The sequence below is a fragment of the Oncorhynchus masou genome, chromosome 20 (assembly GCF_036934945.1).
Source record: "Oncorhynchus masou masou isolate Uvic2021 chromosome 20, UVic_Omas_1.1, whole genome shotgun sequence".
NCBI lineage: Eukaryota > Metazoa > Chordata > Actinopteri > Salmoniformes > Salmonidae > Oncorhynchus > Oncorhynchus masou.
Window position 1 is genome coordinate 27,325,368 of NC_088231.1, and position 24,380 is coordinate 27,349,747.

Sequence of the window (24,380 nt, forward strand, 5' to 3'; positions counted from 1 at the left end):
GTGGTATGTCAGAGGGGTTATCTCATCCTTCGTAGTGCAGTGATACAGTATCGATTAGGACACACCGACTCATTCAAGGGATTTTCTTTATTTATACTATTTTCTACATTGTAGAATGATAGTGAGACATCAAAACTATGAAATAACACATATGGAATCATGTAGCCACCCTTTGCCTTGGTGATAGATTTGCACTCTCTTGGCATTCTCTCAGAATCATGAGAAATGCTTTTTCAAACAGTTTTGAAGGAGCTCCCACATATGCTGTGCGCTTGTTGGCTGCGTTTCCTTCACTCTGCGGTCCAACTCATCCAAAACCATCTCAATTGGGTTAAGATGGGTGCTTGTGGAGGTCAGGGCATCTGATGCAGCACTCCATCACTCTCCTTCTTGGTCAAATAGCCCTTACACAGCCTGGAGGTGTGTTGGGTCATTGTCCTGTTGAAAAACAAATAATAGTCTCACTTTGCGCAAACCAGATGGGATGGAGTATCGCTGCAGAATGCTGTGGTAGCCATGCTGGTTAAGTGTGCCTTGAATACTAAATAAATCACCCCCACAAAACCACACCTCCTCCTCCATGCTTCACAGTGGGAACCACACATGCGGAGATCATCCATTCACCTACTCTGCGTCTCACAAAGACACGGCGGTTGGAACCCAAAATCTCAAATTTGGACTCATCAGACCAAAGGACAGATTTCCACCAGTCTAATGTCCATTGCTCATATTTCTTGGCCCAAGCAAAACTCTTCTTCTTATTGGTGTCTTTTAGTAGTGGTTTCTTGGGCATCCTCTTTTCCACCTCCGCTTACGCTCTTCCTCCTCCACCTCCTCTCTTCTTCCTCCCCTTCCTCCCGGCCACCTCTGCCTCCTCTCTTCCTCCTCCTCCACTTCCTCTCCTCCTCTCCTCTCGTCCTCTGCCTCCTCCTCTCCTCTCCTCCTCTCTTCCTCCTCCACCTCCTCTCTTCCTCCTCCCCTTCCTCTCGGCCACCTCTGCCTCCTCTCTTCCTCCTCCTCCCTCGGCCACCCTGCCTCCTCTCCTCCTCCTCCTCCCTCTCCTTCCTCCCCTCTTGTCCTCTGCCTCCTCCTCTCCTCTCCTCCTCTCTTCCTCCTCCACCTCCTCTCTTCCTCCTCCCCTTCCTCTCGGCCACCTCTGCCTCCTCCTCCTCCACTTCCTCTCCCCCCCTCCTCTCATCCTCTGCCTCCTCCTCTCCTCTCCTCCTCTCCTCCTTTCTGCCTCCTCCACCTCCCCTTCCTCTCCTCCACCTCCTCTCGGCCACCTCTGCCTCATCTCTTCCTCCTCCTCCTCTCCTCTCCTCTCTTCCTCCTCTGCCTCATCTCTTCCTCTGCCTCCTCCTCCGCCCCCTCTATTCCTCCTCCGCTTCCTCTCCTCTCTTCCTCTATGCCTCCTCTCTTCCTCCTCCTCCTCTCCTCTCCTCTCTTCTGTCTCCTCTCTTCCTCCTCCACTTCCTGTCCTCCTCTCTGCCTCCACTCCTCTACCTCCTCCTCCGCCCCTCTATTCCTCCTCCACTTCCTCTCCTCCTCACAGTAAACAAACACACAGTAGCTTGATAGAGAACCCTGGGTCAAGCCCAGTCAGACTCTGGGTCAGGGAGAATGAGGACCCTGGGTCAAGCCCAGTCAGAGGCTGGGTCAGGGAGAATGAGGACCCTGGGTCAAGCCCAGTCAGAGGCTGGGTCAGGGAGAATGAGGACCCTGGGTCAAGCCCAGTCAGAGGCTGGGTCAGGGAGAATGAGGACCCTGGGTCAAGCCCAGTCAGAGGCTGGGTCAGGGAGATGGAGGACCCTGGGTCAAGCCCAGTCAGAGGCTGGGTCAGGGAGATGGAGGACCCTGGGTCAAGCCCAGTCAGAGGCTGGGTCAGGGAGATGGAGGACCCTGGGTCAAGCCCAGTCAGAGGCTGGTGTTACGTTCCCCAGTTTGTGTTGTAGTTTGTGTATTTGCATGTGTTTATCCCTCAAGCAGCTGATTGGTCGACGCCATGGCTAATTGGAGAGCTGACCCCGCCCCTTCATCAAGACACAGCTGTCTCCAGTTACACATTCATTCTGAAGCTATATAAAAGCCAGTGTTCTGTTCAGGAGGTTAATGGCTGGGAGATCATTGCAGAGAGATTGAATGTGATAGAGAATCATTGCTGAGAGAGGAGGCTGATGGCTGTGGGTAATTTACTATCTTAGTTGTTGGTAGCAGTTGGTATGTTCAGTGAGTTTGTTGCTCAGATAGAGCTTATTTGATGTCCATTGTTTCTTAGTTTGAGAAGTTATTTGTTCTCCTGTTTCATTTGTTCCCAGGGGGGAAGGGGAAGGCACCTAGGGAGTGCTTAGGCAAGAGGCCCGCGGGCATACATATACCCGTAGCATATTCACTGTCTAGGCACAATAGGTAAGACCTGGGCGGACCACCCCCTGTATTTTGATTTTCCCCATATTACCGTGTGAAGGAATAAAGTCCTTGTAAACGGTACCACATTCTGTCTGTTGTCATCCTTACTCACACCTACAGTCCATACCTTTTTCACTTCGCGGAGAGTTTAGTTGTAGCAGGGTTTTGAGTTCCCTCTTCATAGAGGCGTGCGTAACAGCTGAGTCAGGGAGAATGAGGACCCTGGGTCAAGCCCAGTCAGAGGCTGGGTCAGGGAGAATGAGGACCCTGGGTCAAGCCCAGTCAGAGGCTGGGTCAGGGAGAATGAGGACCCTGGGTCAAGCCCAGTCAGAGGCTGGGTCAGGGAGAATGAGGACCCTGGGTCAAGCCCAGTCAGAGGCTGGGTCAGGGAGAATGAGGACCCTGGGTCAAGCCCAGTCAGAGGCTGGGTCAGGGAGAATGAGGACCCTGGGTCAAGCCCAGTCAGAGGCTGGATCAGGGAGATGGGGAGGACCCTGGGTCAAGCCCAGTCAGAGGCTGGATCAGGGAGATGGGGAGGACCCTGGGTCAAGCCCAGTCAGAGGCTGGATCAGGGAGATGGGGAGGACCCTGGGTCAAGCCCAGTCAGAGGCTGGATCAGGGAGATGGGGAGGACCCTGGGTCAAGCCCAGTCAGAGGCTGGATCAGGGAGATGGGGAGAACCCTGGGTCAAGGCCAGTCAGAGGCTGGGTCAGGGAGAATGAGGACCCTGGGTCAAGCCCAGTCAGAGGCTGGATCAGGGCAAAATGAGGACCCTGGGTCAAGCCCAGTCAGAGGCTGGGTCAGGGAGAATGAGGACCCTGGGTCAAGCCCAGTCAGAGGCTGGGTCAGGGAGAATGAGGACCCTGGGTCAAGCCCAGTCAGAGGCTGGATCAGGGCAAAATGAGGACCCTGGGTCAAGCCCAGTCAGAGGCTGGGTCAGGGAGAATGAGGACCCTGGGTCAAGCCCAGTCAGAGGCTGGGTCAGGGAGAATGAGGACCCTGGGTCAAGCCCAGTCAGAGGCTGGGTCAGGGAGAATGAGGACCCTGGGTCAAGCCCAGTCAGAGGCTGGGTCAGGGAGAATGAGGACCCTGGGTCAAGCCCAGTCAGAGGCTGGGTCAGGGAGAATGAGGACCCTGGGTCAAGCCCAGTCAGAGGCTGGGTCAGGGAGAATGAGGACCCTGGGTCAAGCCCAGTCAGAGGCTGGGTCAGGGAGAATGAGGACCCTGGGTCAAGCCCAGTCAGAGGCTGGGTCAGGGAGAATGAGGACCCTGGGTCAAGCCCAGTCAGAGGCTGGGTCAGGGAGAATGAGGACCCTGGGTCAAGCCCAGTCAGAGGCTGGGTCAGGGAGAATGAGGACCCTGGGTCAAGCCCAGTCAGAGGCTGGGTCAGGGAGAATGAGGACCCTGGGTCAAGCCCAGTCAGAGGCTGGGTCAGGGAGAATGAGGACCCTGGGTCAAGCCCAGTCAGAGGCTGGATCAGGGAGATGGGGAGGACCCTGGGTCAAGCCCAGTCAGAGGCTGGATCAGGGAGATGGGGAGGACCCTGGGTCAAGCCCAGTCAGAGGCTGGATCAGGGAGATGGGGAGGACCCTGGGTCAAGCCCAGTCAGAGGCTGGGTCAGGGAGAATGAGGACCCTGGGTCAAGCCCAGTCAGAGGCTGGATCAGGGAGAATGAGGACCCTGGGTCAAGCAGTCAGAGGCTGGGTCAGGGAGATGGAGGACCCTGGGTCAAGTCCAGTCAGAGGCTGGTTCAGGGAGACCTCTGTCTAGAGAATACACAGGTCAACATGCAGTAGTCTGTCTAGAGGATACAGGTCAACATGCAGTAGTCTGTCTGGAGGACACAGGTCAACATGCAGTAGTCTGTCTAGAGGATATACAGGTCAACATGCAGTAGTCTGTCTAGAGGACACAGGTCAACATGCAGTAGTCTGTCTGGAGGACACAGGTCAACATGCAGTAGTCTGTCTAGAGGACATACAGGTCAACATGCAGTAGTCTGTCTAGAGGACACAGGTCAACATGCAGTAGTCTGTCTGGAGGACACAGGTCAACATGCAGTAGTCTGTCTAGAGGATATACAGGTCAACATGCAGTAGTCTATCTAGAGGACACAGGTCAACATGCAGTAGTCTGTCTGGAGGACACAGGTCAACATGCAGTAGTCTGTCTAGAGGACACAGGTCAACATGCAGTAGTCTGTCTAGAGGACACAGGTCAACATGCAGTAGTCTGTCTGGAGGACACAGGTCAACATGCAGTAGTCTGTCTAGAGGACATACAGGTCAACATGCAGTAGTCTGTCTAGAGGACACAGGTCAACATGCAGTAGTCTGTCTGGAGGACACAGGTCAACATGCAGTAGTCTGTCTAGAGGATATACAGGTCAACATGCAGTAGTCTATCTAGAGGACACAGGTCAACATGCAGTAGTCTGTCTGGAGGACACAGGTCAACATGCAGTAGTCTGTCTAGAGGACACAGGTCAACATGCAGTAGTCTGTCTAGAGGACACAGGTCAACATGCAGTAGTCTGTCTAGAGGACACAGGTCAACATGCAGTAGTCTGTCTGGAGGATATACAGGTCAACATGCAGTAGTCTGTCTAGAGGACACAGGTCAACATGCAGTAGTCTGTCTAGAGGACACAGGTCAACATGCAGTAGTCTGTCTAGAGGACACAGGTCAACATGCAGTAGTCTGTCTAGAGGACACAGGTCAACATGCAGTAGTCTGTCTAGAGGACACAGGTCAACATGCAGTAGTCTGTCTAGAGGACACAGGTCAACATGCAGTAGTCTGTCTAGAGGACACAGGTCAACATGCAGTAGTCTGTCTAGAGGACACAGGTCAACATGCAGTAGTCTGTCTGGAGGACACAGGTCAACATGCAGTAGTCTGTCTAGAGGACACAGGTCAACATGCAGTAGTCTGTCTAGAGGACACAGGTCAACATGCAATAGTCTGTCTAGAGGACACAGGTCAACATGCAGTAGTCTGTCTAGAGGACACAGGTCAACATGCAGTAGTCTGTCTGGAGGACACAGGTCAACATGCAGTAGTCTGTCTAGAGGACACAGGTCAACATGCAGTAGTCTGTCTAGAGGACACAGGTCAACATGCAGTAGTCTGTCTAGAGGACACAGGTCAACATCCAGTCGTCTGTCTGGAGGACACAGGTCAGCATGCAGTAGTCTGTCTAGAGGACACAGGTCAACATTCAGTAGTCTGTCTAGAGGACACAGGTCAACATGCAGTAGTCTGTCTAGAGGACACAGGTCAACATGCAGTAGTCTGTCTAGAGGACACAGGTCAACATGCAGTAGTCTGTCTAGAGGACACAGGTCAACATGCAGTAGTCTGTCTAGAGGACACAGGTCAACATGCAGTAGTCTGTCTAGAGGATATACAGGTCAACATGCAGTAGTCTGTCTAGAGGACACAGGTCAACATGCAGTAGTCTGTCTAGAGGACACAGGTCAACATGCAGTAGTCTGTCTAGAGGACACAGGTCAACATGCAGTAGTCTGTCTAGAGGACACAGGTCAACATGCAGTAGTCTGTCTAGAGGACACAGGTCAACATGCAGTAGTCTGTCTAGAGGACACAGGTCAACATGCAGTAGTCTGTCTAGAGGATATACAGGTCAACATGCAGTAGTCTGTCTAGAGGACACAGGTCAACATGCAGTAGTCTGTCTAGAGGATACAGGTCAACATGCAGTAGTCTGTCTGGAGGACACAGGTCAACATGCAGTAGTCTGTCTAGAGGACACAGGTCAACATGCAGTAGTCTGTCTAGAGGACACAGGTCAACATGCAGTAGTCTGTCTAGAGGACACAGGTCAACATGCAGTAGTCTGTCTAGAGGACACAGGTCAACATGCAGTAGTCTATCTAGAGGACACAGGTCAACATGCAGTAGTCTGTCTAGAGGATATACAGGTCAACATGCAGTAGTCTGTCTAGAGGACACAGGTCAACATGCAGTAGTCTGTCTAGAGGACACAGGTCAACATGCAGTAGTCTGTCTAGAGGATATACAGGTCAACATGCAGTAGTCTGTCTAGAGGACACAGGTCAACATGCAGTAGTCTGTCTAGAGGACACAGGTCAACATGCAGTAGTCTGTCTAGAGGACACAGGTCAACATGCAGTAGTCTGTCTAGAGAATACACAGGTCAACATGCAGTAGTCTGTCTAGAGGACACAGGTCAACATGCAGTAGTCTGTCTAGAGGACACAGGTCAACATGCAGTAGTCTGTCTAGAGGATATACAGGTCAACATGCAGTAGTCCGTCTGGAGGACACAGGTCAGCATGCAGTAGTCTGTCTAGAGGAAAGTGGAAAAGAACAGAATGTTCTGAGCTCTAATGTTATCCCCTTCTGCTCCTCCTCTAGCCTCTCTTCCTCCTTCACTTCCACTCTCTTCCTCCTCCTTCTCCTCTCCACTTCCTCTCCCACTCCTGCAACTTCTCTCTTCCTGCTCCTCTCCCACTCCTGCAACTTCTCTCTTCCTCCTCCTGCTCCTCTCCACTTCCTCTCCCACTCCTGCAACTTCTCTCTTCCACCTCCTGCTCCTCTCCCACTCCTGCAACTTCTCTCTTCCTCCTCCTGCTCCTCTCCACTTCCTCTCCCACTCCTGCAACTTCTCTCTTCCACCTCCTGCTCCTCTCCCACTCCTGCAACTTCTCTCTTCCTCCTCCTGCTCCTCTCCACTTCCTCTCCCACTCCTGCAACTTCTCTCTTCCTCCTCCTGCTCCTCTCCACTTCCTCTCCCACTCCTGCAACTTCTCTCTTCCCCCTCCTGCTCCTCTCCACTTCCTCTCCCACTCCTGCAACTTCTCTCTTCCACCTCCTGCTCCTCTCCCACTCCTGCAACTTCTCTCTTCCTCCTCCTGCTCCTCTCCACCTCCTCTCCCACTCCTGCAACTTCTCTCTTCCCCCTCCTGCTCCTCTCCACTTCCTCTCCCACTCCTGCAACTTCTCTCTTCCTCCTCCTGCTCCTCTCCACTTCCTCTCCCACTCCTGCAACTTCTCTCTTCCTCCTCCTGCTCCTCTCCACCTCCTCTCCCACTCCTGCAACTTCTCTCTTCCTCCTCCTGCTCCTCTCCACTTCCTCTCCCACTTCTGCAACTTCTCTCTTCCTCCTCCTGCTCCTCTCCACCCTCTCTCCCACTCCTGCAACTTCTCTCTTCCTCCTCCGCTTCCCCTCCTCCTCCTCCTCCGTCTCCTCTTTTCCTCCTCTGCTTCCTCCTCTTCCTCCTCACAGTAAACAAACACACAACAGCTTGACTGTCAGTCCTGGCTGATTTGACTTGGGTCATGGCCCGTTAGTCCTGGCTGATTGTCCTGGGGTCATGGTTTAATACTGGATCCTGGCCCGGGAAAACTGTTCTGTGTGTGTACTTGTGGATCATAGGAGGTCCCAAATGGCACCCTATTGCCTAATACTCTGGTCAGAAGTAAAGTACTATATCAGTGGAGGCTGCTGAGGGGAGGACGGCTCATTGTAGTGTCTGGGAGACAATGGAATGGCATCAAACACATAGAAACCATGTGTTTTATAGCATTACCACGAGCCTGTCTTCCCCCAACTAAGATGCCACCAACCTCCTGTGCTATAAAGGGAACATGGTGCCATTTGAGATGATAGGTGCTTTATGAAACACAAGGGTGATGAAACATACAGCTAGAGGAAGTTAACCAGAGGGAGAGGAGGCTGTGTTGGAGCACAAGGGTGATGAAACATACAGGTAGTTAACCAGAGGGAGAGGAGGCTGTGTTGGAGCACAAGGGTGATGAAACATACAGGTATTAAACCAGAGGGAGAGGAGGCTGTGTTGGAGCACAAGGGTGATGAAACACACAGCTAGAGGTAGTAAACTAGGGAGAGGAGGCTGTATTGGCGCACACGGGTGATTAAACACACAGCTAGAGGTAGTAAACTAGGGAGAGGAGGCTGTGTTGGAGCACAAGGGTGATTAAACACACAGCTAGAGGTAGTAAACTAGGGAGAGGAGGCTGTGTTGGAGCACAAGGGTGATGAAACACACAGCTAGAGGTACTAAACTAGGGAGAGGAGGCTGTGTTGGAGCACAAGGGTGATTAAACACACAGCTAGAGGTAGTAAACTAGGGAGAGGAGGCTGTATTGGCGCACACGGGTGATTAAACACACAGGTAGAGGTAGTAAACGAGGGAGAGGAGGCTGTGTTGGAGCACAAGGGTGATGAAACACACAGGTAGAGGTAGTAAACGAGGGAGAGGAGGCTGTGTTCGAGCACAAGGGTGATAAAACACACAGGTAGAGGTAGTAAACTAGGGAGAGGAGGCTGTGTACCCAATAGAGTAGGGTTTCCCCCCTGGGTGCACGTTTAGTTTTTGTCCCAGCACTACACAGCTGATTCAAATGATTAAAGCTTGATGATGAGTTGGTTATTTGAATCAGTTGTGTATTGCTGGGGAAACCCCCCCAAAACGAGCACCAAGGAGGGGACCCAAGGACCGAGTTCAGAAACCCTGCGATGGAGGACTAACGCCTTGATCATACTGAGCGCAAAATAGTACGCAGCATCATCTGCATATGTGTGCAACAACAGTTCAACATTCACCTTCTGCTACCATTTCTGTCAAGCCGTCGACGCATACAGTTTCACGCATACGTCACCGTGCGCGCAACAAAGAACGCACTGCAAGGCAAACGCAACGTTCCATTGGACACGAAGGTAATTACGGTGTACTCAAAAAAATGCCCTACACTGTCGGTGTGATCAAGGCGGAGGCAAATTAAACTAAGACCCATGCAGTATTTATTTTTAGGGATTTTAAAATGTAATTGTATTCCGTGATTTTTCACAAGTACCCCGATATGCGTTGTATATGGTTGCCAGTGTAAAGAGAGCGATGCTACTTTCAGAATAGTTTTTTCTTTCAGAATCACAAGTGGTTACAGAACCTCTGTACTAAGTGACACCCAAACCTGCTTGGCAGGCCTTGTTGTTCTTATGAAAGGAGAAGCGGAGTCCCAAGTTACGAAAGAGTGACGGGAAGTGTCCTTTTTCTGAAGCTGGAGAGAAGTTAACAGTTTTTGAATATCTTTTAACCGGTAATCCGATCCGCGACATGCACGCACACAGGGAGATAAACAGTGATTACCCCACAGGTGGGCAAAGCCCCGGTGAAAAAGAGACGGAACCACCACCGGCAAACGCTGCAATAGCCATGTATCATCAAAGTCCTGCGGCGTCACGACTGTCAAGTAGTCTGACGCTGCCTAAAGAGTTACCGGCTTTCTGTGCCTCCAACCACGGAATGCTCGTGATGAACCCGGGGTTGCTGAATTCACGGACCGGTTCTCCTTATTATTCGGAGACATACATCGATAATCTTAACAATAAACGGAAGAAACATGCGATCCAAACATGGCAGGAACGCTTCGCAGGTTCCGGAACCGGTGAGTTGGTTTTGTAACAATGTCACAGCACAATCACTCAACGAGTCAGATAAATGGTGTCTCTACTCTTATCGATCCAAGACGTCATGCCAAAGTTTGAAATGTTCTCTTACTGATTTAAAGATGGGCATCTTGTAAAGATGTAACTTAGATATCTTAGCAAATTCGGGGGGTCCCAATCGGGTCAAATCAAACCCCGTTACGTAAAGAGGCCCAAACCTCTTGGCGAGGTCGTTAAGTGTTGGGTTCATGTCTCTATAGTTAATTGCGCTGTTGAGAGAAGCGAAGCTGGTAACATTTCTTTGGGCTGACACTACTCTAAAAGCATCATTAGAAAATGCAACAGTTATGATTAAGTTATGATTCATGTCCAGTGGTATTGTATCAGGGGTAATCTCGTTTAAACTGTAAGAATATTATATATATATAAATGCCTCCATTTATGCAAGTTGGGAATGTGCATGTTTGTTCCACAAATTCCAAACGTCATTCCAATCATTTAACCCCCAAAGCGCTGGCATTACTTCAAAGGCTCTCCTCCGCCTTTCACACGGCAACTGCAGGCTTTTGCTCCAGCCCTACTCCAACACCAGGAGCTGGGTTCATAGATTTGGGTCAGGTATGTTAGAGAAGGAGAAACAGCAGACATCCATCCAGCACAGCCTCTGATTTGAAAAGGCTACCCCTGGTTCTCTATCTCACCTTTGCGTGTGGAAGTTTTTGCTCTGGCCCTGCGCCAAAATACCTGAACGTCATTTACATAGCTGCTGTTTCTCCAGTTCACCAGTAGGTGACAGTAGAACCCATGTTTTCACACTGACTCATTCCAATGACCTTGTAGTGCAGCTGTTGAAAAGCACAGCGCTACCACGCTTCTCCACACGGTTACACACACACATACTGGACACACACAGCACGGCAGGAGTAAGAAACGCACACACAGTGAATCTGCTGAGGATACGATAGCTCCAGTCTGGTAAGATAACGTCTCGACAGTAGCCTGTCTACCAGGATTCTAACCATGTTTTAAAGAACGTTTCAACAGTAGCCTGTCTACCAGGATTCTAACCATGTTTTAAAGAACGTTTCAACAGTAGCCTGTCTACCAGGATTCTAACCATGTTTTAAAGAACGTTTCAACAGTAGCCTGTCTACCAGGATTCTAACCATGTTTTAAAGAACGTTTCAACAGTAGCCTGTCTACCAGGATTCTAACCATGTTTTAAAGAACGTTTCAACAGTAGCCTGTCTACCAGGATTCTAACCATGTTTTAAAGAACGTTTCAACAGCAGCCTGTCTACCAGGATTCTAACCATGTTTTTGAAGTTGAACCTCTTCTACTGTTGGTCCGTTGCTCAACTCTCTTTCATTTTCTCAATCTTTTTCATGGCTCTGGGTGTTATTACATAACTGTTCCTACTCCCAAGCAAACTGTTTTATTCTCTCTCTCTGGGGCTTGTGGGTAAGATTGTTGTATGTTGTTTGATGTATGGTGGTTTGTCAAAGTATTCACCCCCCTTGACATTTCTTCTATTTTGTTGCCTTATAACCTGGAATTAAAATAGATTTCGGGGGAGGGTTGTAAAATCACTTTGATTTACACAACATGCCTACCACTTTGAAGATGCAAAATATTTTTTGTGAAAGAAATAAGACAAACTGAACTGGAGCGTGCACCCCTCAAAGTCAATACTCTGTAGAGCCTCCTTTTACAGCAATTACATCTGACAGTCTCTTGGGGGATGTCTCTATAAGCTTGGCACATCGAGCCACTGGGGTTTCTGTCCATTCTTCAAGGCAAAACTGCTCCAGCTCCTTCAAGTTGGATGGGTTCCGCTTGTGTACAACAATCTTTAAGTCAAACCACAGATGCTCAGTTGGATGAACCTCTCTGAACCACCCATCATCAGCAACGCTGAATAGCATAGCGCCGCAGTCATAATATTACTAGAAAATATTCATGAAATCACAAGTGCAATATTGCAAAACACAGCTTAGCTTTTGTTAATCCACCTGTCGTCTCAGATGTTTAAATGATGCTTTACATTTACATTTAAGTCATTTAGCAGACGCTCTTATCCAGAGCGACTTACAAATTGGTGAATTCACCTTCTGACATCCAGTGGAACAGCCACTTTACAATAGTGCATCTAAATCATTTAAGGGGGGGGTGAGAAGGATTACTTTATCCTATCCTAGGTATTCCTTGAAGAGGTGGGGTTTCAGGTGTCTCCGGAAGGTGGTGATTGACTCCGCTGTCCTGGCGTCGTGAGGGAGTTTGTTCCACCATTGGGGGCCAGAGCAGCGAACAGTTTTGACTGGGCTGAGCGGGAACTGTACTTCCTCAGTGGTAGGGAGGCGAGCAGGCCAGAGGTGGATGAACGCAGTGCCCTTGTTTGGGTGTAGGGCCTGATCAGAGCCTGGAGGTACTGCGGTGCCGTTCCCCTCACAGCTCCGTAGGCAAGCACCATGGTCTTGTAGCGGATGCGAGCTTCAACTGGAAGCCAGTGGAGAGAGCGGAGGAGCGGGGTGACGTGAGAGAACTTGGGAAGGTTGAACACCAGACGGGCTGCGTCGTTCTGGATGAGTTGTAGGGGTTTAATGGCACAGGCAGGGAGCCCAGCCAACAGTGAGTTGCAGTAATCCAGACGGGAGATGACAAGTGCGAAAGCAATACAAGCGTTTGTGTAAGTTTATCGATCGCTCAACAAAACAATAAGTACACTTAGCATCAGGTAACAGGTAACTTGGTCACAAATCAGAAAAGCAATCAAATTAATTGTTTACCTTTGATGCACTTTGGATGTTTTCACTCACGAGACTCCCAGTTAGACAAATGTTCCTTTTGTTCCATAAAGATATTTTTTTATATCCAAATACCTCCGTTAGTTGGGTGCGTTATGCCCAGGAATCCACAGGAAAGAGCGGTCACGACAACGCAGACAAAAATTCAAAATTATATCCATAATGTCCACAGAAACATGTCAAACGGTTTTTATAATCAATCGTCAGGGTGTTTTTCAAATATCTATTCGATAATATATCGACCGGGACAGTTGGCTTTTCACTAGGACCGGGAGTAACAATGGCCACCTCTCTCTTTTGCTCACAACTCACTCTGAGAGCCCCCACCTATCCACTTACGCAAAGTGGTCGTTCACGCTCATTCTTCAAAATAAAAGCCTGAAACTATGTCTAAAGGCTGTTGACACCTTAGGGAAGCCATAGAAGAAGGAATCTGGTTGATATCCCTTTAAATGGGCAATAGGGATGCATAACAACAGAGAGGTTTCAAAAACAGGGGCACTTCCTGATTGGATTTTCCTCAGGTTTTAGCCTGCAATATCAGTTCTGTTTAACTCACTGACAAAATTGTGACAGTTTTGGAAACTTTAGAGCGTTTTCTATCCTAATCTGTCAATTATATGCATATTCTAGCATCTGGCCCTGAGAAATAGGCCGTTTACTTTGGGAACGTTATTTTTTCCAAACATAAAAATAGTGCCCCCTAGCTTCAAACTGCACTGGGCCTTTGACAAACTGCACTGGGCCTTTGACAAACTGCACTGGGCCTTTGACAAACTGCACTGGGCCTTTGACAAACTTGTTGCCCTACACCCTCCCTCACCATGCTCCTACACTTTCCTGTGTGTTGGTACCAGACTCCTTCAGACCAGTGTCTGTTCATGGCAGAACTCTGACAAAACCATTGGGGGTGGTTTCCTGGATAGTGGTTAGGCGTTGGATTAAAAAGCAAGCTCTTTAGAGAATCCCAATTGAAAGTGCTTTTTAGTCCAGGACTAGGCTTTATCATTGTCTGGGAAACCGCCACATTTAATGTAGTTTTGTAGAGATGGATAGATGGAACCCATTAGTGGCAACACTGTTGTAGCCTCTGTCCCTTTTATAGTGTGGCCAACCTAACTAACTTACTTAATCATTTTAGCCACGAGCAAATCCCTTCCACGATCTGGTAGATGTCTAGATCAACCAGTGGAAACGCTGTAGGGGGCTGATCTGGTAGATGTCTAGGCCACCCAGTGGAAACGCTGTAGGGGGCTGATCTGGTAGATGTCTAGATCACCCAGTGGAAACGCTGTAGGGGGCTGATCTGGTAGATGTCTAGGCCACCCAGTGGAAACGCTGTAGGGGGCTGATCTGGTAGATGTCTAGATCACCCAGTGGAAACGCTGTAGGGGGCTGATCTGGTAGATGTCTAGATCACCCAGTGGAAACGCTGTAGGGGGCTGATCTGGTAGATGTCTAGATCACCCAGTGGAAACGCTGTAGGGGGCTGATCTGGTAGATGTCTAGATCACCCAGTGGAAACGCTGTAGGGGGCTGATCTGGTAGATGTCTAGATCACCCAGTGGAAACGCTGTAGGGGGCTGATCTGGTAGATGTCTAGATCACCCAGTGGAAACGCTGTAGGGGGCTGATCTGGTAGATGTCTAGATCACCCAGTGGAAACGCTGTAGGGGGCTGATCTGGTAGATGTCTAGATCACCCAGTGGAAACGCTGTAGGGGGCTGATCTGGTAGATGTCTAGATCACCCAGTGGAAACGCTGTAGGGGGCTGATCTGGTAGATGTCTAGATCACCCAGTGGAAACGCTGTAGGGGGCTGATCTGTAGATGTCTAGATCACCCAGTGGAAACGCTGTAGGGGGCTGATCTGGTAGATGTCTAGATCACCCAGTGGAAACGCTGTAGGGGGCTGATCTGGTAGATGTCTAGATCACCCAGTGGAAACGCTGTAGGGGGCTGATCTGGTAGATGTCTAGATCACCCAGTGGAAACGCTGTAGGGGGCTGATCTGGTAGATGTCTAGATCACCCAGTGGAAACGCTGTAGGGGGCTGATCTGGTAGATGTCTAGATCACCCAGTGGAAACGCTGTAGGGGGCTGATCTGGTAGATGTCTAGATCACCCAGTGGAAACGCTGTAGGGGGCTGATCTGGTAGATGTCTAGATCACCCAGTGGAAACGCTGTAGGGGGCTGATCTGGTAGATGTCTAGATCACCCAGTGGAAACGCTGTAGGGGGCTGATCTGGTAGATGTCTAGATCACCCAGTGGAAACGCTGTAGGGGGCTGATCTGGTAGATGTCTAGATCACCCAGTGGAAACGCTGTAGGGGGCTGATCTGGTAGATGTCTAGATCACCCAGTGGAAACGCTGTAGGGGGCTGATCTGGTAGATGTCTAGATCACCCAGTGGAAACGCTGTAGGGGGCTGATCTGGTAGATGTCTAGATCACCCAGTGGAAACGCTGTAGGGGGCTGATCTGGTAGATGTCTAGATCACCCAGTGGAAACGCTGTAGGGGGCTGATCTGGTAGATGTCTAGATCACCCAGTGGAAACGCTGTAGGGGGCTGATCTGGTAGATGTCTAGATCACCCAGTGGAAACGCTGTAGGGGGCTGATCTGGTAGATGTCTAGATCACCCAGTGGAAACGCTGTAGGGGGCTGATCTGGTAGATGTCTAGATCACCCAGTGGAAACGCTGTAGGGGGCTGATCTGGTAGATGTCTAGATCACCCAGTGGAAACGCTGTAGGGGGCTGATCTGGTAGATGTCTAGATCACCCAGTGGAAACGCTGTAGGGGGCTGATCTGGTAGATGTCTAGATCACCCAGTGGAAACGCTGTAGGGGGCTGATCTGGTAGATGTCTAGATCACCCAGTGGAAACGCTGTAGGGGGCTGATCTGGTAGGTGTCTAGATCACCCAGTGGAAACGCTGTAGGGGGCTGATCTGGTAGGTGTCTAGATCACCCAGTGGAAACGCTGTAGGGGGCTGATCTGGTAGGTGTCTAGATCACCCAGTGGAAACGCTGTAGGGGGCTGATCTGGTAGGTGTCTAGATCACCCAGTGGAAACGCTGTAGGGGGCTGATCTGGTAGGTGTCTAGATCACCCAGTGGAAACGCTGTAGGGGGCTGATCTGGTAGGTGTCTAGATCACCCAGTGGAAACGCTGTAGGGGGCTGATCTGGTAGGTGTCTAGATCACCCAGTGGAAACGCTGTAGGGGGCTGATCTGGTAGGTGTCTAGATCACCCAGTGGAAACGCTGTAGGGGGCTGATCTGGTAGGTGTCTAGATCACCCAGTGGAAACGCTGTAGGGGGCTGATCTGGTAGGTGTCTAGATCACCCAGTGGAAACGCTGTAGGGGGCTGATCTGGTAGATGTCTAGATCACCCAGTGGAAACGCTGTAGGGGGCTGATCTGGTAGATGTCTAGATCACCCAGTGGAAACGCTGTAGGGGGCTGATCTGGTAGATGTCTAGATCACCCAGTGGAAACGCTGTGGGGGCTGATCTGGTAGATGTCTAGATCACCCAGTGGAAACGCTGTAGGGGGCTGATCTGGTAGATGTCTAGATCACCCAGTGGAAACGCTGTAGGGGGCTGATCTGGTAGATGTCTAGATCACCCAGTGGAAACGCTGTAGGGGGCTGATCTGGTAGATGTCTAGATCACCCAGTGGAAACGCTGTAGGGGGCTGATCTGGTAGGTGTCTAGATCACCCAGTGGAAACGCTGTAGGGGGCTGATCTGGTAGGTGTCTAGATCACCCAGTGGAAACGCTGTAGGGGGCTGATCTGGTAGATGTCTAGATCACCCAGTGGAAACGCTGTAGGGGGCTGATCTGGTAGATGTCTAGATCACCCAGTGGAAACGCTGTAGGGGGCTGATCTGGTAGATGTCTAGATCACCCAGTGGAAACGCTGTAGGGGGCTGATCTGGCCCTTTTGTAGAACAACTAGACCAGAGGTTACAATTGAAGGTTTTGGAGACCATTAAAACCATTTGAATGTCACAACTATACCCATCCCAGTAGAGACCTGCTAGCTGCGTTACTGGGCCCGTCCCTCACCTCGCTCCAGTAGAGACCTGCCAGCTGCGTTACTGGGTCCGTCCCTCACCGCGCTCCAGTAGAGACCTGCTAGCTGCGTTACTGGGCCCGTCCCTCACCTCGCTCCAGTAGAGACCTGCTAGCTGCGTTACTGGGTCCGTCCCTCACCGTGCTCCAGTAGAGACCTGCTAGCTGCGTTACTGGGCCCGTCCCTCACCGCGCTCCAGTAGAGACCTGCCAGCTGGGTTACTGGGCCCGTCCCTCACCGCGCTCCAGTAGAGACCTGCTAGCTGCGTTACTGGGTCCGTCCCTCACTGCGCTCCAGTAGAGACCTGCCAGCTGCGTTACTGGGCCCGTCCCTCACCGCTCTCCAGTAGAGACCTGCCAGCTGCGTTACTGGGTTGACACCCAGCCTCCTGTTGGCTCTGGTCCTTTTATAGAGGGCTATGTAACAGTTGAGTAATCAGAACATATGGTTCCCTCCCAGCTAGTACCAGGCCTGTTCAAGCCTGCCTGTTTAACCAGAACTAGGCGATGGCTCACCACATCTGTGTATCTGAGGCAGCTGGTCTGTAATATAGTAGAGGATTAGCTGTGTTTAAACACATCTGAAGAGGTTATGTTTTGGAAAGCTGTATTGTAGAGTGGTGGTGTGTGTTTGATTTCAGAACACATTCCCAGCGGTGTTCTATTCTGGAATTCTGCAGCGTAGCCGGAATGTTTTGTAGACAATGGATGGAACAGCTTAGACGTCCTTCTTAAAATGACATCCTGTTCTCTGTAGCGATGAGACCTGGTGTGAGATGGACGGACCTGCTACGACCTCTCGGTTGTATGATTGTAGAGTGGCTTTGGGAACTGTTGAGTATCTGTCACGTGTCATTACAAAAAAACATTGAGTTCTGTGTGGGCAGTCAAGCAGTATCAGTGTTAACCTTCATTTATATAGCCAGCCAATGTTTGGTCCTAAGGGTCTAGTCCAGCTATATCTAGGGTCTAGTGGTATAGATAGGTCTAGTCTAGCTATATCTAGGGTCTAGTCTAGCTATATCTAGGGTCTAGTGGTGTAGTCTAGCTATATCTAGGGTCTAGTGGTGTAGATGGGTCTAGTCTAGCTATATCTAGGGTCTAGTGGTGTAGTCTAGCTATATCTAGGGTCTAGTGGTGTAGTCTAGCTATATCTAGGGTCTAGTGGTATAGATGGGTCTAGTGGTATAGATGGGTCTAGTCTAGTTATATCTAGGGCCTAGTGGTATAGATGGGTGTAGTCTAGTGGTATAGATGAGTCTAGTCTAGTTATATCTAAGTCCTAGTGGTATAGATGGGTGTATTTATATCTATAGTCTAGTTGTATAGATGGGTCTAGTCTAGTTGTATAGATGGGTGTAGTCTAGTGGTATAGATGGGTGTAGTCTAGTTATATCTAGGTCCTAGTTGTATAGATGGGTGTAGTCTAGTGGTATAGATGAGTCTAGTCTAGTTATATCTAAGTCCTAGTGGTATAGATGGGTGTATTTATATCTATAGTCTAGTTGTATAGATGGGTGTAGTCTAGTGGTATAGATGGGTGTAGTCTAGTGGTATAGATGGGTGTAGTCTAGTGGTATAGATGGGTGTAGTCTAATGGTATAGATGGGTGTAGTCTAGTGGTATAGATGGGTCTAGTTATATCTAGGTCCTAGTGGTATAGATGGGTGTAGTCTGGTGGTATAGATGGGTGTAGCCTAGTGGTATAGATGGGTGTAGCCTAGTGGTATAGATGGGTGTAGTCTGGTGGTATAGATGGGTCTAGTTATATCTAGGTCCTAGTGGTATAGATGGGTGTAGTCTCGTTAGATAGGTCCAGTTATATCTAGGTCCTAGTGGTATAGATGGGTGTAGCCTAGTGGTATAGATGGGTCTAGTTATATCTAGGTCCTAGTGGTATAGGTGGGTCTAGTCTAGTTATATCTAGGTCCTAGTGGTATAGATGGGTGTAGTTGTATCTAGAGGAAAAAGGGGGATTCTTGCAAGCTGAAGAAAACCATCCCAACCGTGAAGCACGGGGGTGGCAGCATCATGTTGTGGGGGTGGCAGCATCATGTTGTGGGGGTGGCAGCATCATGTTGTGGGGGTGGCAGCATCATGTTGTGGGGGTGGCAGCATCATGTTGTGGGGGTTGCAGCATCATGTTGTGGGGGTGCTGCTGCAGGAGGGAATGTTGCACCTCACAAAATAGTTGGCATCATGAGGTAGGAAAATTATGTGGATATATTGAAGCAACATCTCAAGACATCAGCCAGGAAGTTAAAGCTTGGTCGCAAATGGGTCTTCCAAATGGACAATGACCATACTTCCAAAGTTGTGGCAAAATGACTTAATTAATGTATTGGATTGGCCATCACAAAGCCCTGACCTCAATCCTATCAAAAATATGTGGGCAGAATGGAAAATGCCTGTGCGAGAAAGGAGGCCTACAAACCTGACTCAGTTACACCAGCTCTGTCAGAAGGAATGAGCCAAAATGCACCCAACTTATTGTGGGAAGCTTGTGGAAGCCTACCTAAAAGTTTGACCCAAGTTAAACAATTTAAAGGCAACGCTACCAACTACTAATTGAGTGTATGTAAACTTCTGACCCACTGGGAATGTGATGAAAGAATTACAAGCTGAAATAAATAATTCTCTCTGCTATTATTCTGACATGTCACATTCTTAAAGTGGTGATTCTAAATGACCTAAGACTTTTTACAGGATTAAATGTCAGGAATTGTGAAAAACGGAGTTTAAATGTATTTGGCTAAGGTGTATGTAAACTTCCCACTTCAACTGGTTGTGTGTATGTATATATATATATATATGAGTTAATTGGTCTATTAATTTCTAATATTAGGGCCAAGTGGTATAGAAATGACATGAGCAGGTAAGCCAGTGGAAAGTTGTCTGGCATTTGAGTGAAGGACACACAGGTATGTACTCTCTCTGACGCACACACCGCACACACCGCACACACCGTACACACCGTACACACCGTACACACAGTACACACAGTACACACAGTACACACAGTACACACCGTACACACAGTACACACCGTACACACAGTACACACCGTACACACAGTACACACAGTACACACAGTACACAGCACACACACACCGTACACACCGTACACACACACAGTACACACACACACACCGTCTCAGAGAGATGTTCACTCAGACAGTGTCACTTTATCCGTGCGTGACACATTGACATTTCCACCCTGGCAGTGTACCGTGTTCCATCCCCTCTGCTGCTCTGATCTATCCTTCTCACACCGTCTGTCTACTCTGGTCTGTCCTGTCTGTCTGTCTGATCTATCCTCTCTCTCTCTGTCTGTCTACTGCTCTGATCTATCCTTCTCTCTCTCTCTCTGTCTGTCTGTCTCTCTGTCTCTCTGTCTGTCTGATCTATCCTTCTCACACCGTCTGTCTAATCTGATATGCCCGTCTGTCTGATATGCCCGTCTGTCTGTCTGATATGCCCGTCTGTCTGTCTGATATGCCCGTCTGTCTGTCTGTCTGATATGCCCGTCTGTCTGTCTGTCTGATATGCCCGTCTGTCTGTCTGTCTGATATGCCCGTCTGTCTGTCTGATATGCCCGTCTGTCTGTCTGTCTGATATGCCCGTCTGTCTGTCTGTCTGATATGCCCGTCTGTCTGTCTGTCTGATATGCCCGTCTGTCTGATATGCCTGTCTGTCTGTCTGATATGCCCGTCTGTCTGTCTGTCTGTCTGATATGCCCGTCTGTCTGTCTGTCTGATATGCCCGTCTGTCTGATATGCCTGTCTGTCTGTCTGTCTGTCTGTCTGATATGCCCGTCTGTCTGATATGCCTGTCTGTCTGTCTGTCTGTCTGATATGCCCGTCTGTCTGTCTGATATGCCCGTCTGTCTGTCTGATATGCCCGTCTGTCTGTCTGATATGCCCGTCTGTCTGTCTGATACGCCCGTCTGTCTGTCTGATACGCCCGTCTGTCTGTCTGTCTGATATGCCCGTCTGTCTGATATGCCCGTCTGTCTGTCTGATATGCCCGTCTGTCTGTCTGATATGCCCGTCTGTCTGTCTGTTATGCCCGTCTGTCTGTCTGATATGCCCGTCTGTCTGATATGCCCGTCTGTCTGTCTGTCTGATATGCCCGTCTGTCTGATATGCCCGTCTGTCTGATATGCCCGTCTGTCTGATATGCCCGTCTGTCTGATATGCCCGTCTGTCTGATATGCCCGTCTGTCTGATATGCCCGTCTGTCTGATATGCCCGTCTGTCTGATATGCCCGTCTGTCTGATATGCCCGTCTGTCTGTTATGCCCGTCTGTCTGTCTGTCTGATATGCCCGTCTGTCTGATATGCCCGTCTGTCTGATATGCCCGTCTGTCTGATATGCCCGTCTGTCTGATATGCCCGTCTGTCTGATATGCCCGTCTGTCTGATATGCCCGTCTGTCTGATATGCCCGTCTGTCTGATATGCCCGTCTGTCTGATATGCCCGTCTGTCTGATATGCCCGTCTGTCTGATATGCCCGTCTGTCTGATATGCCCGTCTGTCTGATATGCCCGTCTGTCTGTCTGATATGCCCGTCTGTCTGTCTGATATGCCCGTCTGTCTGATATGCCCGTCTGTCTGTCTGATATGCCCGTCTGTCTGTCTGATATGCCCGTCTGTCTGTCTGATATGCCCGTCTGTCTGTCTGATATGCCCGTCTGTCTGTCTGTCTGTCTGATATGCCCGTCTGTCTGATATGCCCGTCTGTCTGTCTGATATGCCCGTCTGTCTGTCTGATATGCCCGTCTGTCTGATATGCCCGTCTGTCTGATATGCCCGTCTGTCTGATATTCCCGTCTGTCTGATATGCCCGTCTGTCTGTCTGTCTGTCTGATATGCCCGTCTGTCTGTCTGTCTGTCTGATATGCCCGTCTGTCTGATATTCCCGTCTGTCTGATATGCCCGTCTGTCTGTCTGTCTGTCTGATATGCCCGTCTGTCTGTCTGTCTGATATGCCCGTCTGTCTGTCTGTCTGTCTGATATGCCCGTCTGTCTGATATGCCCGTCTGTCTGATATGCCCATCTGTCTGTCTGTCTGTCTGTCTGATATGCCCGTCTGTCTGTCTGTCTGTCTGATATGCCCGTCTGTCTGATATGCCCGTCTGTCTGATATGCCCGTCTGTCTGATATGCCCGTCTGTCTGATATGCCCGTCTGTCTGATATGCCCGTCTGTCTGATATGCCCGTCTGTCTGATATGCCCGTCTGTCTGATATGCCCGTCTGTCTGATATGCCCGTCTGTCTGATATGCCCGTCTGTCTGATATGCCCGTCTGTCTGATATGCCCGTCTGTCTGATATGCCCGTCTGTCTGTCTGTCTGTCTGTCTGATATGCCCGTCTGTCTGTCTGTCTGTCTGATATGCCCGTCTGTCTGTCTGTCTGATATGCCCGTCTGTCTGTCTGTCTGATATGCCCGTCTGTCTGTCTGTCTGTCTGTCTCTCTGTCTGTCTGTCTACTGCTCTGATCTATCCTCTCTCTGTCTTTACCTACCTACCTACCTACTGCTCTGATCGATCCTTCTCTGTCCTGTCTGTCTGTCTGTCTCTACCTACCTACCTCCCTACCGCTCTGATCTTCTCTCCGTTAACACATGACATCTGAAAAACTACATCATGTACACAAATGATCAAATCCAGACAGTCATTGAAGTAGGTCAATGTGGTTATTGGTCATATCCTGAACACAGCTGCCCAGTCCCAAATCAATCCCGAGCCCTATACACTCTGCGCTGGTTACCCAGACACATATTAAACCCAGTACTGGACTTAAAGGCCCAATGAAGCTGTTATCATTCTCATATCAAATCCTTTCTGGCTAACAGTTAAGTTCCTTACTGTAATAGTTTTCCATTAAAATGGTCAAAAACAAACAGTTTTTTTTCCTAAAAGAAATGTCTCAAGCAGGAGTATTGCTAAGACTGCCTGGGAGCGTTCTGAGTGAGTGACCTAATTGGGGGGAGGAGCTAATGGGAGGGATATCTAACTTGAATACTACCTTTTTATTGGCAGAGAGGTATGGAACTCTTTTGTTATTGGTCTATTAACTTATACTGCCTGGTGATGTCACCCGGCAAGCTGAAACCTGCTGTTTAGAAGGTCCTGTGTAGATTGTATTTTCAAACAGCAACGATATTTTTAAAAAATAAAACAAAAATACCTTTATTTAACCAGGTAGGTCGGTTGAGAACAAGTTCTCATTTACAACTGTGACCTGACCAAGATAAAGCAAAGCAGAGCGACAAATAGTCAATCAGGTTTATTCACGAGAGCGCTGGTCTGTTGAACAAAACTATTCATTTTATACTGGCTTTTCACACACACATTCACACACATTCACACAAACATACTTACACACATTCACACAAACATACTCACACACATTCACACAAACATACTCACACACATTCACACAAACATGCTCACGCACATTCACACACACATGCTCACGCACACTCACACAAACATGCTCACGCACACTCACACAAACATGCTCACGCACACTCACACAAACATGCTCACACGCACACTCACACAAACATGCTCACACGCACACTCACACAAACATGCTCACACGCACACTCACACAAACATGCTCACACGCACACAAACATGCGCACACGCACACTCACACAAACATGCTCACACGCACACTCACACAAACATGCTCACACGCACACTCACACAAACATGCTCACACGCACACACTCACACAAACATGCTCACACGCACACACTCACACAAACATGCTCACACGCACACACTCACACGCACACACACTCTCACACACGCACTCACACACACGCACTCACACATACTCTCGCGCACAGTCACACAAACACGCTCTCGCGCACAGTCACACAAACACGCTCTCGCGCACAGTCACACAAACACGCTCTCGCGCACATTCACACAAACGCGCTCACGCGCACATTCACACAAACGCGCTCAAGCGCACATTCACACAAACGCGCTCACGCGCACATTCACACAAACACGCTCACATTCACACAAACACGCTCTCGCGCACATTCACACAAACATGCTCACATTCACACAAACACGCTCACGCGCACATTCACACAAACACGCTCACGCGCACATTCACACAAACACGCTCACATTCACACAAACACGCTCACATTCACACAAACACGCTCACGCGCACATTCACACACACGCTCACGCGCACATTCACACAAACATGCTCACGCGCACATTCACACAAACAGAGAGAGGATAGGACAGTTGGACATGATAGGACAGTTGGACATGATAGGACAGTTGGACACGATAGGACAGTTGGACATGATAGGACAGTTGGACATGATAGGAGAGGATAGGACAGTTGGACATGATAGGAGAGGATAGGACAGTTGGACATGATAGGACAGTTGGACATGATAGGAGAGGATAGGACAGTTAGACATGATAGGACAGTTGGACATGATAGGAGAGGATAGGACAGTTGGACATGATAGGAGAGGATAGGACAGTTGGACATGATAGGAGAGGATAGGACAGTTGGACATGATAGGAGAGGATAGGACAGTTGGACATGATAGGACAGTTGGACATGATAGGAGAGGATAGGACAGTTGGA

The 24,380-nt window shown here is 49.4% G+C and overlaps 1 pseudogene; it reads left to right on the forward strand.

The window, feature by feature from the left end:
* The first annotated feature begins 9,525 nt into the window (after positions 1–9,525).
* The window catches only part of LOC135506554 (nocturnin-like), a 32,129-nt pseudogene continuing 17,274 nt past the window's right edge, over positions 9,526–24,380 (forward strand).